We start from the raw sequence: 18,043 nt of genomic DNA, 5'->3' as shown, positions 1-18,043 counted from the left end.
ACCTGGATTCTGTTTAACTGAAGTTTGAACCATTGAAAAATGGAATACTGATAGTGTAGTACTTTACTATTGGAACAGAAAGAAATGTGACCAGTAGTAATAAGGGTCTTTCCGACTTAAATGCAGTGTATGACCTCAAGATGCAGGAAGAGCTCTAAGATTCCTTTTAGATCTAAACGTGTATAATGTTATGTTTTAAATCAGTTTTAAATGTTACCCATCTTTTCTAACACAGTTCTACTACTTTTTAAAGCAGTGGTTTCCAGCTTGGGGTGATTTTGCCTCCTATGGAACATTTGACAATTTCTGGAGACACTTGTGGTTGTCATGACTGGTGGTGTGGTGCTACTGGCATTTGGTGGGTTGCAGGAGACTGTGAGTGCCCCCCACCCCCCAATTCATATGTTTGCATACCTTATTTATTCATTCACAAAACTGATGTGCTGGTATTGGAGATGGAGCCGTTCAGAGGTGATTAGTTCATGAACCCCTATGATGAAATGACTGTCCTTGTAAAAAGAGGAAGTGTGGTAACTCTTGATCTCTTGTTACCAAGTGAGGATCTGAAAGACAGCTCTCTATAAACCAGGAAGAAAGCCTTCACCAAGAACTTCATCATGTTGGCACCCTGGTTGTGATCTTCTAGCCCCCAGAACTATGAGAAATAAATGCACTGTGTTTCAGCCACCCCATCTGTTATGTAGAGTATAATGTGTGTGTGTGTGTGTGTGTTAGTTCCTCAGTTGTGTCTGACTCTTTAAGACCCCATGGACTGTAACCCACTAGGCTCCTCTGTCCATGGGATCCTCCAGGCAAGAATACTGGAATGGGTTGCCATTTCTTTCTCCAGGGGATCTTCCCGACCCAGGTATTGAACCTGAGTCTCCTGCATTGCAGGAGAATGCTTTACCATCTGAGCTACTAGGGAAGCCCCAAGATATAACATAGGGTATTATAATATATAATATAGGATGTTCTATTCTAGCAGCCTGAGCTGAGACATGACCAGAGCCCAGAGATGCTGCTGAAGAATTCTGCAGGGCACAGGACAGCTCCCCACAATCAAGATCCATCAGTCCCCAAATGGCAGGTGTGCTGAAGCCAAGAAACCCATGAACAAGAGTCTGCAGGAGACAGGGAACACAATTTGTTATGAGCAAAAGCTCACAGTTGTATTTCCTGGGAACAGTTTGCTAGTTGCGTAGTTGCAAGTTTTGCAATGTTGATTATTACTTAAGAGGAAGCAAAGCATGCTCCAACTGAGTGGGAGAAACAGCCGTGAACTTTCTGAATTATGAGGTTCCTCTGCCAAGGACATTCAGAAGTACAATTTGGATACTTACACAGATAGAAGACATTTAAATGCATCCATCCCCTTAATTTGACTTTTTTTCTGAAAAGAGCACTCACAAGAAATTCCATTTACCTTAGGCACAGCAAAATAATTTTCTGATGGGAACTCCTTACCATTACCAGGACAGAATGAATTCTCAGTGGGAAGTCTTGCATACCTTTCAGCTGGAGGCTGAGATCCATTCCCACAAGACCAGGGTGTTGCCTAAACACACTTGATATTCAAACCTGTAGGCAGGCTACGTGGGTATCACCTGGGAGCATGTTAGCAGTGCTGAATCTCAGGCCCAGCCTTGATTTCCTGAATCAGAATCTGCATTGTCACAAGATGTGGGTGGGAGGTGGAGGTAGATGGCTAAGCATGTTCAAGATTAGGATGCATTGCTAGATGATCTTCATTCTATGGTAATCAAGCCCTAATTTTTGAGCCTGTGAATGAAATGCATTTCACTCCTCTCAAAGTATGTGGGCACTTATTTATGACCAGTTCTGGGCTTCCCTGTTGGTTTAGATGGTAAAGAATCTGCCTGCAATACAGGAGACTTGGGTTTGATCCCTGGGTCAGCAAGATCCCCTGAAGAAGGAAATGGCAACCCACTCTAGTATTCTTGCTTGGGAAATCCCATGGATGGAAGAGCCTGGTGGGCTACAGTCTATGGGGTTACAAAGAGTTGGACACAACTGAGACTAACATTTTCACTTTCTGTTGTATTGGGCAAATCAGTTCACCTTTTGGGCTTCAGTAGTCTCATTTTTTGAAAAGAGGGAGTGACGATTAAAGGATCTCTAAGTTCTGTTCCACTTCTAACATGGTAGGAATAAATACAATTTTTTCATCCAAAATAAATATCATTTATAGCTGCCTGAGTTACCCTGGTGAATGTAAACTTAAAGAGAAGGTCTCTGGCCAGTACGTACCATCAATGCACGTCAATTCATAGCCACTGAACTTTTATGTAAAATATTCTGCCTCCCACCTACTGAAGTCGGGGTGTGCCTCCTCTTGACTGGCACTTGGATCTGCTCTCTGTAGGAGCATTCCTTGCCTCCCTGGTTACCTGCATCATGTGTAACTGAACCATGACCAAACACCCACCTTGGTGGGCTAGGACAGTAAACAGTCTGCCTGCCATGAGGGAGACCCAGGTTTGATACCTTGGTCGGGAAGATCCCTTGAAGAAGGGAATGGCTACCCACTGTAGTATTCTTGCCTGGAGAATTCCATGGACAGAGGAGCCTGGAGGGCTGCAGTCCATGGGGTCGCAAAGAGTCAGACAGAACTGAGCGACTAACACTTTTACTTCAAGTAGCAGCCTTGTCTGTACAAGCAGGCTCTGCCTGGTTGTGCCACGTGGGCCCCTGTGCAATGCCTACTTGTTCCTGGTCACGCCACTTAAATCCCAAAGCAGAAGTCACCCAGCTGCTTTCTTCCAGCCTGTTGCACTTGAAAACAGGAAGCCGGGGTTTAGGAAGATCTTGCAAGACAACTCACAAAGAAGAAAAGTGTTTGCAATCAGGCTTCTTTCAAGAGCTGTTCCTAGAGTGTGATTTTGGAGATGCTAGTTTGGCTTTTTGGTTTTGCACAATCCAAGAGACCATAAGGTCACAGACACCAGCCCAACCACAACACCACCACACCTCTGAAGCACAGGCAGGGCACTCAGAGTTCTTTTTCCTCTGGAAAAGATTGAATAATTAAGCAGAAAAGTGAGATTTCTTCTGACTATAAACCAGAGTATAGAAAAATATAATGGTTTTTTATTGTCTAGGTAGCCAGTGCAAACTGCTCCATGATCTAGAGTTGGAAATAATGTCACATTTCTTCATTTCCCAAGGCAAATTAGAACTGGGCCTACCTACTAGCCATTAGATGAGCAAAACATCCACAATTAATGTCCTCGCCCAAGGGTATTTAAGAACTCAGAGAGCCTTTGCAGGTGGTGAGCTGGGAGGCTTGGAGGGGTGGGCATCTGGACTGTGGCTCCTGCAGACCTAATGGTGGTCCTCACGCTAGGCTTTGCTCACACACAGTCCACCTAGCCTTGTAGCCACATTCATGTGCAGCTTTCTGCCTGGGCCTGTGGAATCTCCTCAGATGGGATAACCTGCTTCCACTGTCCCTTAGAAAGACATTAGACATTAAAGAAGCCAAGCTCTTCCACACCTCAAGCAGGAGAAAATGTATCTTTCCTTCATTCCTTGACATGTCCCAGTCTGCCTTCTCTCATAATAGGTAGGAATTATAAAATTATTATTAATATTTGGTGCACTTTTGAACACTGTAGTAGGATTTACATTGCTATAATATTTTCAGAGGGAAGTTTGGCTGTTATCTCTCAGTATTTTAAATGTAAATATATATTATGTTAGATATTCCAATATGAAGATTTTAATAAATATCTCAAAGTATACAAAGATATACATATAAAGATGAGTATTCCTTCCTTGTTTGTAAAATAGTTAGAAAAAATTGTAAACAACCTAAGCTTCCATTAATAGGGGATAGTTGGATAGTTTGTGGCATGTGCATACACTAAATCACTACCTAAACTCCTAGTAAGAAAAAAACTGAATCATTCCATAGAAAATATGTTAAGTGAAAAAGCTTCATACACCCACACACAAATGAAACAGTGAAATGATTGCATATAGAGTATGATAGTATATACATCAATGCAGCAGGCCATTAAATTTTTACAATTTAAAAATGGTAAATTCTGGAAAATGGTTTGAAAAAAATGAAACTTTGACTTTTTGTTTCATGCATTTCTTTATACACTTTGCAACAGCAGAAACTACATTTGCAAATATAGATTTAAATTTGGCTCTTTACATTGAAAATATATTACACCTATAATCTGAAACAAATAATAAAGATGAACATTTTTTCCTTATATAGTATTACCAATCCCACCACTTTCTGTAATGAGCGTACTGTCAGCCCTTACTCATTGTGCATAATTTATTGTGTCAAAGGCCTCTCTTCTCAGTCTCTGTGTGAATAACTGTCTCCTTTCTAAGTGATCCAATCTGCTTGGTGATCTTTTACAACTAGGCTCCACAGAGCAAGGAACTATTTACTTATTTCAAGGGGCTACTGGAAAAGAGAAAGATACAGGAATTAGGTGTGCTCAGTCTTGTCCGATTCTTTGCGACCCTGTGGACTGTAGCCCATCAGGCTCCTCTGTCCATGGGATTCTCCAGGCAAGAATACTTTCATCTTAGGGGAAAAAAACAATTCTTTGGTTCCTTCCTCCATTTTTTAATTGAGGGTTTGTGTTTTTTTAAACTATTGGGTTTCTATATATGAAATTTTATGAATCTCATGAAAATTTTTCATGAAATTTTTTTACTATTGGGTTATTATACATGAGTTCCATGTATAGCTTGCATATTAACTTTTTATTGGATATGGGGTTGGACTTTTAGTTTCTTGATTGTTTCCTTTACTGAGCAGAAGCTTTGTAGTTTGCTGCAGTCCCACTTTTTTTTGCTGATTTTTACATTTGTTGCCCTTGCTTTTGGTGTTAAATTAAAAAAAAAAAAAAATCATTACTAAGGCCAAAGGCAAAGACCTTAACCACTTCCATTTTCTTTTAAGATTTTAAGAATTTCAGATATGACTTTCAAGTCTTTAATTCTTGGGTATCATGTAAGGTGGAGGTTCAGTTTCATTCATTTCATTTAGTTGTATGGTTTTCTCAGTACCTCTTATTTAAGAGACTATCTTTTCCCACTGAGTATATTTGGATCCCCTGAAAAATATGAGTTGACCATATATGAAAGGGTTTATTTCAGGGCTATCTATCCTGTTCCATTCATCAATACGGCTATTTTTATACTAATACCACACTGTTTTGGTTACAATAGCTTTGTAATGTAGTTTGAAATCAGGGAGTGTGATATCTTCAACTTTGTATTTAATCTCAGGATGACTTTGGCTATCTGGGGTCTTTTGTGGTTCCATACATATTTTAAGGTTTTTTTTTTTTTTTTTTTCTATTTCTGTGAAAAATGCCATTTGAATGTTACAGATATTGCATTGAACCCAGAGATTGCTTTGGGTAATATGGACTTCTTAACAAAATTCTTCTAATTCATGAGCACAGAATATCTTTCTGTTGTGTCTTCTTCATTTTTTTTTCCATCAATAGTTTACAGTGTATAGATCTTTCACCATTTTGGTTAAATTTATTCCTAAGTAGTGTATTATTTTTTGATGCTATTGTAAATAGGACTGTTAATTTCTCTGATAATTCATTGTTAGTATGTAAAAACATAACTGATTTTTGTAAATTGTGTTTGTATCCTGCAACTTTACTGAATTTGTTTACTAGTTCTAACCATTATTTAGTGGAGGATTTTGAATTTTCTTTTTGTAAAAAAAATGTATTGCTTTATAGTTGCTTTAAAGTGTTGTGTTAGTTTCTGCTGTACAGCAGAGTGAATCTGCTACACACACACACACACACACACATATACACACACTATACACTCACACACACACACACATATATATATATACACACATATATATATACACACACACACATATATATACACACACACATATATATACACACATGCACATATATATATATATACACATATAGATCTCTATTTTGGATTTCCTTCCCATATAGGTCACCCCTAATATGCAGCATTCATCATGAGAAACACTGGGCTGGAAGGAGCACAAGCTGGAATCAAGATTGCCTGGGAGAATATCAATAGCCTCAGATATGCAGATGACACCACCCTCATGGCAGAAAGTGAAGAGGAACTAAAAAGCCTCTTGATGAAAGTGAAAGAGGAGAGTGAAAAAGTTGGCTTAAAGCTCAACATTCAGAAAACAAAGATCATGGCATCTGGTCCCATCACTTCATGGGAAATAGATGGGGAAACAGTGTCAGACTTTATTTTTCTGGGCTCCAAAATCACTGCAGATGGTGATGGCAGCCATGAAATTAAAAGACTCTTACTCCTTGGAAGGAGAGTTATGACCAACCTAGATAGCATATTCAAAAGCAGAGATATTACCTTGCCAACAAAGGTCTGTCTAGTCAAGGCTGTGGTTTTTCCAGTGGTCATGTATGGATGTGAGCGTTGGACTGTCAAGAAAGCTGAGCGCTGAAGAATTGATGCTTTTGAACTGTGGTGTTGGAGAAGACTCTCAGGTCCCTTGTACTTCAAGGATATCCAACCAGTCCATCCTAGAGGAAATCAGTCCTGGGTGTTCATTGGAAGGAGTGATGCTGAAGCTGAAACTCCAATACTTTGGTCACCTCATGGGAAGAGTTGACTCATTGGAAAAGACCCTGATTCTGGGAGGGATTGGGGGCAGGAGGAGAAGGGGACAACAGAGGATGAGATGGCTGGATGGCATCACCGACTCGAGGGATATGAGTTTGAGTGAACTCTGGGAGTTGGTGATGGACAGGGAGGCCTGGCGTGCTGCAATTCATGGGGTCACAAAGAGTTGGACGTGACTGAACTGAACTGAACGGAACTAGGTCACCACAGAGTACTGAGTAGCCTTTTCTGTGCTATTCAGTAGGTTCTCATTAGTTATCTATTTTATACATAGTATCAGTAGTGTTGTATTTCAATCCTAATCCCCTAGTTCATCCACCTTTCCCCTTGGTATCCATATGTTTGTTCTCTACATCTGTATCTGTATTCTGTCTTTCTGATAGTCGATACCAATTTTTTTTCAGATTCCATAATATGCGCTAATATGATATTTGTTTTTCTGACTTCACTCTGTATGACAGTCTCTAGATTCATCCATGTCTCTACAAATGACCCAATTTCATTCCTTTTTATGGTTGAGAAATATTCCATTGTATATGTGTACCACATCTTCTTGATCCATTCCTCCACTGATGAATATTTAGGTATTCCATGTCCTGGCTACTGTAAATAGTGCTGCAGTGAACATTGGAGTGCGTGTGTCTCTTTGAGGTATGGTTCTATCAGCGTGTATGCCTAGTAGTGGGATTTCTGGGTCAATGGTAGCCCTGAGTTTTGCTTTCTGAGGAATTCCATGCTGTTTTCCATAGTAACTGTATCAATTTACATTCCCATCAACAGTACAAGAGTGTTCCCTTTTCTCCACACCCTCTCCAACATTTATTGTTAGTAGATTTTTTGATGATGGCCATTCTGACTGGTGTGACGTGATATTTCATTGTAGTTTTGAGTTGCATTTCTCTAATGATTAGTGGATATTTCATGCAAAGATGGATACAATAAAGGACAGAAACAGTATGGACCTAACAGAAGCATAAGATATTAAGAAAAAGTAGCAAGGACACACAGATAAACTATATACAAAAAAGATCTTAATGACCGAGATAACCACTAGGGTGTTATCACTCACCTAGAGACAGACATCCTGGAGTGTGAAGTCAAGTGGAACTTAGGAAGAAGCATCACTATGAACAAAGCTACTGGAGGTGATGGAATTCCAGATAAACTATTTAAAATCCCCAAAGATGATGCTGGGGAAGTGCTGCACTCAACATGCCTGCAAATTTGGAAAACTCAGCAGTGGCCACAAGGCTGGAAAAGGTCAGTTTTCATTCCAATCCTAAAGAAAGACAATGCCAAAGAATGTCCAAACTATTGCACAATTGCACTCATCTCACACGCTAGCAAAGTAATGCTGAAAATTCTCCAAGCCAGGCTTCAACAGTACTTGAACCAAGAAATTTCAGATGTACAAGCTGGATTTAGAAAAGGCAGAGGAACCAGAGATCAAATTGCCAACATCTGTTGGATCATAGAACAAATGAGAATTCCAGAAAAGCATCTACTTCTGCTTCATTGACTATGCTAAAGACTTTAACTCTGTGGATCACAACAAAGTGTAGAAAATTCTTCAAGAGATGGGAATACCAGACCACTTTACCTGCCTCCTGAGAAATGTGTATGTAAGTTAAGAAGCAACAGTTAGAACCAAACATGGGACAGTGGACTGGTTCAATTGGCAAAGGAGTACATCAAGGCTGCATGTTGTCACCCTGCCTGCCTGTTTAACTTGCATGCAGAGAACATCATGAGAAATGCTGGTCTGGATGAAGCACAAGTTGGAATCAGGATTTCCAGGAGAAATATGAATAATCTCAGATATGCAGATGACACCACCCTTAAGGCAGAAAGTGAAGAGGAACTAAAGAGTCTCTTGATGAAAGTGAAGGAGGAGAGTGGAAAAGCTGTCTTAAAACTCAGCATTATAAAAACTAAGATCATGGCATCGGGTCCCATCAATTCATGGCAAATAGATGGGAAAACAGTGGCAACAGTGACAGACTTTATTTTCTTGGGCTCCAATTTCACTGCAGATGGTGACTGCAGCCATGAAAAAAAAGATGCTTGCTCCTTGGAAGAAAAGCCATGACAAACCTAGATAGCATATTAAAAAACAGAGATATTACTTTGCTAACAAAGGTGCCTCTAGTCAAAGCTATGGTTTTCCCAGTAGTCATGTATGGGTGTGAGAGTTGGACCATAAAGAAAGCTAAGTGCCAAAGAATTGATGATTTTGAACTGTGGTGCTGGAGAAGACTCTTCAGCGTCCCTTGCACAGCAAGATGATCAAACTAGTCAATCCTAAAGGAAATCAGTCCTGAATATTCATTGGAAGGACTGATACTGAAGCTGAAACTCCAATACTTTGACCACCTGATGTGAAGAACTGACTCATTGGAAAATATCCTGTGCTGGGCAAGATTGAAGGCAGGAGGAGAAGCGGATGATAGAGGATGAAATGGTTGGATGGCATCACCGACTGTATGGGCATGAGTTTAATCAAGCTCTGGGAGTTGGTGATGGACAGGGAAGCCTAGCATGCTGCAGCCCATGGCATCCCTAAGAGTTGGACATGACTGAGCAACTGAACTGAATGATTAGTGATATTGAGGATCTTTTCATGTACCTCTTGGCCATGCATCTCTGTGTCTCTGGAGAAATGTCTATTTAAGTCTCCTATCCATTTTTTGTTTGGGTTGTTTGTTTTTTTGTATTGAGCTGCATGGGTTATTTGTATATTTTGGAGATTAGTCCTTTGTCAGTTGCTTCATGTGCAAATATTTTCTCCCATTCTGAGGGTTGTCCTTTCATGTTGTTTATGGTTTCCTTTGCTGTGCAAAAGCTTTTAAGTTTAATTATATCCCGTTTGTTTATTTTTGTTTTTATTTTCATTACTCTAGGGAGGCGGGTCAAAACAGGTCTTGCTATGATTTATGTCAAAGAGTGTTCTGTGTTTTCAAAACTTTGTCACATAGCTGGTCTGTGGCAGATTGAATTTTCTTTATGTAATCGCACAGCATCTGCAAATAGAGACAATTTTATCCTTTCTGATTTGGATGGCCTTTATTTATTTACTTGACCTTATTGCTCTGACTAGGATTTCCAGTACTATATTGAATAGAAGTAACAAGAGTGAGCATCCTTGTATTGTTCCAGATCTTAGAGGAAAAGTTTCAGCTTTTCACCATTGAGTGTGATATTAGCTGTGGGCTTGTCAAATATGGCCTTTTTCATGTTGCAGTACATCCGCTCTCCAGCAAGATGCTTGGAAGATTTTATCATGAAAAGATGTGAAATTTTGTGGAATGCTTTATCTATGCTGACTGAGATGATTATATGATTTTTTATTCTCCATTTTGTTAATGTGGTGTATCACCATATTTGATTTGTGCATGTTGAATCAACTTTGCTTTACTGGAATAAATTCCAGTTGATTATGGTATATGATCCTTCTTATGTATTGTTGAATTCAGTTTGCTAACATTTTGTTGATGGTTTTCACATCTATGTTTATTGAAGAAATTTTCCTGTAATTTTCTTTTCATTTCAGTGTCTTTGGTTTTGGTATGATATTAACGCTGCTGCTACTGCTGCTGCTAAGTTGCTTCAGTCGTGTCCGACTCTGCGCGACCCCATAGATGGCAGCCCACCGGGCTCCCCCGTCCCTGGGATTCTCCAGGCAAGAGTACTGGAGTGGGATGCCATTGTTTCTCTGGATATTAACGCTGCCTTTGTAAAATGAGTTTAGAAGTGTTCTTTCATCTTTTTTTTTTTTAATAGTTTGAGGAGGATTGGTTTCACTGACTTTTTCCTATTTTTTTTTTTTAGTCTCTATTTCATTAATTTCATCTTTGTATTTCCTTCCTTCTTTTGACTTTGGGCTTGGTTCTTTTTTCTAGTTCCTTATATTGTAAAGTTAAGCTGTTTATTTCAGATGTTTTTGTTTCTTACTCTAGACATTTATCACTATGAAATTTCTCTTAGAACTGCTTTTTCTGCATAGCTTTCATGTTCACTTAATTCAAGATATTTTTATTGTACTTTGATTTTGTCTTTGATCCATTGGTTGTTCAGAAGTGTAGTGTTTAATTTCCACATACTTGTGAATTTTTCCAGTTTTCTTCTTATAATTGATTTCTTGTTTCTTATTATTGTGGTTGGAAAAGATGCTTGATATGCTTTCTATCTCCTTAAATTTATTAAAACTGAGAAGAATGTGTTCTGCTTTCAATAGAAATGTACTGTAAATGTCTGTTAGGTCCATCTCCTCTAACATAGCTTGGGTTAATTTTCTTATTGATTTTCTGTCGATGAGAACCTTTCACTGTTGAAAGTGGGATATTGAAATCCCCTAGGACTTTTGTATTGAAATTTATTTCTCTCTTCAGATAAGTTAATATTTTCTTTAAAGATATTGTGTTCCTATAAAGGGTATATGCATATTTATTGACATAATAGCCACCAGATGAATGGACTCCTTTATCATTATGTAATAGCTTTCTTTGTCTCTTGTTTAAGTTTTTTGGTTAAAAATCTGTATTTTCTGATATAAGTGTAGCTACCCCTGCTTTCTCTTGGCTTCCATTTGCATGGGATATATTTTTCCATCCCTTAAGTTTCAGTCTATGTGTGTCCTTAAATCTAAAATGAGTCTCTTGTAGACAGCATATAGTTGGTTCTTGTTTTTTGTATCCATTCTGAAACTCTGTGTCTTTTGATTGGAGACTTTAGTTCATTTCTATTTGACTATTGACAGATATGGACTCATTACCATTTTGTGAATTGTTTTCTAGTTGTTTGATAAATCCTTTGTTCCTTTCTTCCTCTCTTGTTCTCTTCCTTTGTGATTTGATAACTTTCTATAGTGGTATTCTTAGATTCCTTTTTCTTTACCTTTTGTGTATCTACTATAAGTTTTTACATTGTGGTTAACATGAGTCTTACATAAGACATGTTATATTATAACAGTCTATTTTAAGCTGATAACATTTTCAAGTGCACACATAAGCTCTAAATTTTAACTCTCTCTGCATTTTGTGTTCTGATGTCAAAATTTACATATTGTAACTTTGCATATGGGCTTCCCTGGTAGCTCAGCTGGTAAAGAATCCATCTGTGGTGCAGGAGACCTGGATTCAATCCCTGTGTTGGGAAGGGCATGGCAGCTCACTCCAGTATTCTTGCCTAGAGAATCCTGGTGGACAGAGGAGCCTGGTGGGCTATGGTCCATGGGGTCGCACAGAATCAGACACGACTGAGCGACTAAGCACAGCACAACAGCCCTTTGTATATAAGTTAACAAATTATTGAAATTATAGTTATTTTAATGTATTTGTCCGTTAATCTTTGTACTAAAGTTATATGATTTTCCCACCCCCTTTACCATATTAAAGAATTCTGAAGTAAATTGTATATTTACTTTTTACCAGTGAGTTTTATACTATCATCTGTTTTCATGTTAGTAATTAGCATCCTTTTGTTTCAGCTTGGAAAATCCTCTGTAGCTTTTCTTGTAAGGCTGGCCGAGTCATGATGATCTCCTTTAGCTTGCGTTTGTTTAGAAAACTCTTTGTTTTTCCTTCCATTTTGAAAGGCAGTTTTGCAGTAGAATATTCTTGTGGGCAAGTTGTTTTCTTTCACCATTCTATTAAATCATGCCACTCCCTTCTGCCTTGCATGTTTCTGCTGAAAATTCTGATCATAGGGTTCCCTTACATGTAAAAAGTTAGTTTTGTCTTGCTTTTTTTTTTTTCTTGTTTTTAACTTTTGACTATTTAATTATGCTGTATCTTGGTGTGATTTCTTTGGATTCCTTTTATTTGGAATTCTGTTGGCTTCCTGAATCTGAAAATCTGTTCATTTCTGCAGGTTAGGGAAATTTTCAGTCATTATTTCTTTGAATAAGCTTTCTGCTCCTTTCTCTCTCCTCCTGGGATCCCTTATGGTTTGAATATTGGTCTGCCTATTGGTGTCACATAAGTTCCTTAAGCTATTTCATTTTTTTCATTCATTTTTCCTTTTACTCCTTGATTGGATGAATTCCACTGCCTGTTGTTGAGTTTCCCTATCTTTTCTTTTAATTGATCTACTCTACTGCTAAACCTCTCTGTTGAATTTTTCAGCTGAATTATAGTCTCAGCTCTGTGATTTTTCACTGTTTTAAAATATTTTCTGTCTCTTTGTTGAAATTCTTCCTTTGGTCATGCATTGCTGTTCTAACCTTGATGAGCATCTTTATGAGCATATTTTGAACTATCAGGTTAGTTACTAATATCCTGTGTCATTAAGATTTGTTTCTGGAGGTTTATCTTGCTCTTTTATTTGAAAAACATTTTCCTGTTTCTTCATTTTTCTTGACTGTCTGTGTTGGTTTCTATGCATGAGGTAAAGCAGCCCCTTTCCCAGTCTTGACCAAGTGGTCTCTTGTAAGAGATGAAACTCATCAATCAGTCCAGACTGACATCTTGGTTTTCTCTCAAGACTTTGTAGTTAACCAAGTTGCCCTCTTTGTTCTTAGGGATTCCCAAAAGTTGAGGGCATGCCAAAACCTGTCAGTGTCCCTAGAAGGAGGATCATGCTCAGGGCCTAGAATGTGGACCATCAGGTGGAAGGGAATGTATGGAGTTAAGTCCCTTTCAAGGAGAAACCAGAGGTGGGCATTTTTTTTTCCCCTCTGCTTCCCCTGTATTGGATCCAGGCATATTGTTGCAGGGATTTACCTGAGATTGTCACAGTCTTGTTGGACATGTGAAGGGAGGCCCCTGGTATGTCATTACCTGACATACCAGGGATTTGCACCTTGGGCAGCAATTGCAAAACCTGGGGCGTAGACATACGTATAAGCTCCTGCCAGGGATATACTGGTGACTTGGAGCAGGCTACCAGGAGACAATGAGAGAGGTGTTTGTTACTTTCCATGATTTCTGAGAACTTTCAGCTATCCCCTATATGTGTGCTAAATTGAAAGCCTACATTTTAGGCAGCAGCTTTCAAAGTATACAGAGGGACTCCTTTGGGGGAAAGACTAGGAGATGCACAACTTTGTCTGCTCTCTCTGTACCCAAACCTGGAAGAATAGCTCAATTGCAAGCACTTGCACACCCGTTAACAACTATTTCTTTATTTGCTATAGTCTTGTGGATCCAAGCCTCATTAGCCTTAAGAATTAGAAGTTTTAGGGAGCATATACGTCTGTTGAGAGTTTTAAAAGTTGGGGTATTAAATGTTGGACAAACTCTTTGCTCCTCAAGGAGAATCTGGAAGTTAGGAGTTCCCTTCCAATTGTATGGTGCTGTGTCAGGTTATGGCAAGCATGCGTCTCAGCTTTTCCTAGCCATTTGATGCAGGCAGGCTATTTTCTAATTTGCCTGATACATAGGGGTTGTTCCCTAGTTTCAGATTTCTTTCAGAGGTAATTGCTCTTTGTGTAGCCATAGATTCAGTGTGTACATAGGAAGATGGGAATTCAAGAGGCTCCTCTATTGCCATCTTGGCTTACCTCCCTGTTAATAATTATCTTAGTAGTTATTTCAAACCTTTAGATACTTATGGATTTTTAAACTGAATCAATTAAGGAGGATTGAAGAATTTGGCTCCTATATTGTGTATGATGGCACCTTTATAAAACCAGAAAAAAATCTGCTATCATGAACTTTGCTGACACGCATTCCAAATTGAACTATGAATGAACCATTCACCCAGTATCAATTAAGTCTGGTACCACAGCTTCTAGTAATCAAGAATTATTAGAACCAGAATTATTTTTCTTGATTTTTTTACATGCATTATTTTGTTACTTTATCAAATTACTCCAAAAAGAAGATAAATTTGATTAAAATGAGAACACATAAAATAGGATAGCATGAGCAGAAAAATAAATGCAAAATGACAGCAGAGAAATAAATTGGAGTGAAAAGTTAATACAAGTTAGGAAGAGATAAAAATAGAACACACATGTGCAGTCTGTAGGAGCATAAATCATTGATCTAGTTGTGCCCTGACTTGGCTTTGTGCTTCTTGGTGTTCAGAATAAAAAGAGACTCCATTATAATTTGATGAGGTGAAAACATGCTGTTTTGCTAGTTCTGATACTAAAAAAGGCAAATGGATCTTCTTTGAAGGGACTTAAATACAATCTCTACAGTAATTGCCATAATATATCTCATAAGACTGCTTCTCCTACTACCTCTCAAAAAAACCTAAAAACCTCCCAAGATAAGCTCAGTGAAACTCTTTCTGCATATGGTTCAAAGTAATAAGGCTAAACTACAGAGTTTTTTTGATGGTCAAGCTGGATCAAAAGAAAAGTTTGCGGTATTTTTATAGGTGATATACAGAAGAGCTCCTATAGTGAATACTTGAGATTAGAAATAACATTTCAACTTTTCACATAGTAAAAAGCTGGATTTAACGAATCTGTGTGCTTAGAGAAATGACAGATAACTTCATGTTGATGGGTGCGTCATAGGTCTTCCAAGTTGTATTTGTAAAATAAGGACTCTGAGCCATAGGTACAATCCAAGAGAAGAACCTGGAATCTTTTGCCATAGATCATAGTTTTCTCGGAGTACTTTACTTGACATACTAACATCATGTAATAACGAGGTCTGAAAATGGCTCCAGTGTCAAATAAGTTTGGTGAATATTGCACGTCAGTTCCATTTCTTGGAAAAGTAGTAGTAGTAATGCCTGATAGTACTACACACACACAAAAATACTACACAGCACAGTAATACATTAGAGAACCATAATGAAGCAATCTGATTAACTTTTCTTTGCTGAGTGTTTCCCAAACTTATTTGATTATCAAATCCACATGTTAATATTTGGTGTGACTAATATTCTATAAAACAGACCCTGAAAAACATCTCGTAGTTTCTGATGACATTAACTCAATGTATTATTAAGATTAAAACCACTTTAAAAAACATCAATGTGAAGAACATTCTAGGAAACAAAACAGTAGACACTGATGCAGGGCTCCTGCATACCAGCAGCCAGAATGGGATTCTAGTACATTTACTTCAGACAAGTATAAAATGGACACAGGGCTTCCTCAAAACCCCAGAAGGCTAATGAAAATTTATATAATGGATATTTAGAACATGGAAGGTAGTGAGAAGTCAAAATTCTTTCTATACGATAAAATCTTTTTGGTAACTTGATTTTTAAATGAATTTTCAAATGCGGTAGTTAGTGAATTCAGGGAAAATATGGGAATCTATTATCTTAGTGTTGTCATATTTTTAAAGTGACGTATTCTCAAGATTTTTAAGTCCAGTTGGCAATTTAGGATTTTTCCTTGATATCTATATCTATCTATCTATCTATATATCAAATTCAAGATGACATTTTGTCAATGGCCTTAGTGCAGAGGCACATGTTAATTTTCTAGGAACCATGAAGTTCTGTCAAGAGCAAAGAGCCATCTTGAATATTCTAGCTGTTGTGAATGTTGAGTGGGAGACATTTGTTTCATATCTCACTAGAATCAAGCAGAGAGACCTCTTGAAAGATTGGTCAGTCAGATGGCCAGATGATTCTTGCTGCTGCTGCTGCTGCTAAGTCGAGTCAGTCGTGTCCTACTCTGTGCGACCCCATAGACAGCCCACCAGGCTCCCCCATCCCTGGGATTCTCCAGGCAAGAACACTGGAGTGGGTTGCCATTTCCTTCTCCAATGCATGAAAGTGAAAAGTGAAAGTGAAGTCGCTCAGTCGTGTCCAACTCGTAGCGACCCCATGAACCGCAGCCTACGAGGCTCCTCCGTCCATGGGATTTTCCAGGCAAGAGTACTGGAGTGGGGTGCCATTGCCTTCTCCAAGATGATTCTTAAGTCTGGTTATAACAATTTACATGACAGAAGGTCATTTTGGGTAGTGACTGCATGTGTGCTAAGTTGCTTCAGTCGTGTCAACTCTTTGTGACCCCGTGGATTGTAGCCCACTAGGCTCCTCAATCCATGGGATTTTCCAGGCAAGAATAATGGAGTGGGTTGCCATGCTCTTCTCTAGGGGATCTTCCTGACCTAGGGATCGAACCTGCATCTCTGATGTCTCCTGCATTGGCAGGTGGGTTCTTTACCACTAGTGCCCCCACATTAGCATTAATTATCTCACATTCTAGCTTCAGTTTCCTCAACTGTAGGGATTCCTCACTAGTCTTTCCTTAGCAGATTCCACACAAATGTTCCTGCCTTGCTATCTGAAGTTTAACCCACAGTGTAGCAGCTCAACTTCAAGATAAACTTGAATTGCTTGATGCATGTAGTTAAACCAGTGATTCAATTCCTGTTGTATCTTATTGAAGACCAATCTGAATTATTTTAAAAAATTTTTTGAACTTGGAGGTAAGGTGACTTCCACACAGTTTTTGATCCTACCAGTTACTGGCGGTGTAGGGTTACATAATCTTCTTGAATTCTTCTTTTTCCAAAAAAGCTCACCTTATATAGTTATTGGCAATTCTGATAATGGTTGTGAGATTGGTGTCCAAATACAGCACTGTGTGTCCAAATACACTGGCCTGCATTCAGCAAAGAAAAGCTTTCAGACAGTTCTGGGTCACTTATTCTCTTTGAATAGTCTTTTCTTCAACCTATCTGTGTGATAACATCATGGTCTAGGTAAAAACGTGTTTTTTCCCCATAGCACCATAGATGCATAGTTGAAAATTGCATTATCAAAAAGGCTTTATTAATTGTAAAAGAAGAACCAACACTTAGCTGTATATCTGATATTGCTTATATAATATCTAAATTACTGGAGTAAAGCCATTCTTCTCCTAGGAATCTGGCCAATTTTTCAGGTTATTTGCAAAGACTAGACACATTTATCAGGACCCTTCTTTAGAAACAAAATGCAGGCTATAAGCAACATATTTCCTGGCCTCTGACATGAGCTAAATATCTGGAAAAGGCAAAGCTGTAATGAAACTGTGTTGGCTGTGTTCTCCCATGTTTCTTTGCCATGCCCAGGCAAGACTGGAGCTTACCAGGCAACACCATCATCCAGAAAGGGGAGGTCCTTTTTCCAGGCCCAGATGTAGCTGAGGTGGAGCGGAGGGATGGGGACTACTGCAGAGTAGCAGGAGAGGGGCAGAGAATGGCTCTTCTGTTTGTTTCTAGACGTGATCATAAGTATAGTGTTAGTCATTCAGTTGTGTCCGACTCTTTACCACCCCATGAACTATAGCCCATTAGGTTCCTCTATCCATGGGATTCTCCAGGCAAGAATCCTGGAGTGGGATAGTCATTCCCTTCTCCAGGGGATCTTCCCAACCCAGGGATTGAACCTGGGTCTCCTGCATTGCAGGCAGATTATTTACTGTCTGAGCCACCAGGGAAGCCCTAATTATAATCAGACATGATAATAATGGGGG

Source organism: Bos taurus, chromosome 4, assembly GCF_002263795.3.
Source record: "Bos taurus isolate L1 Dominette 01449 registration number 42190680 breed Hereford chromosome 4, ARS-UCD2.0, whole genome shotgun sequence".
Lineage (NCBI taxonomy): Eukaryota > Metazoa > Chordata > Mammalia > Artiodactyla > Bovidae > Bos > Bos taurus.
Note: the sequence above shows the minus strand (reverse complement) of the source record.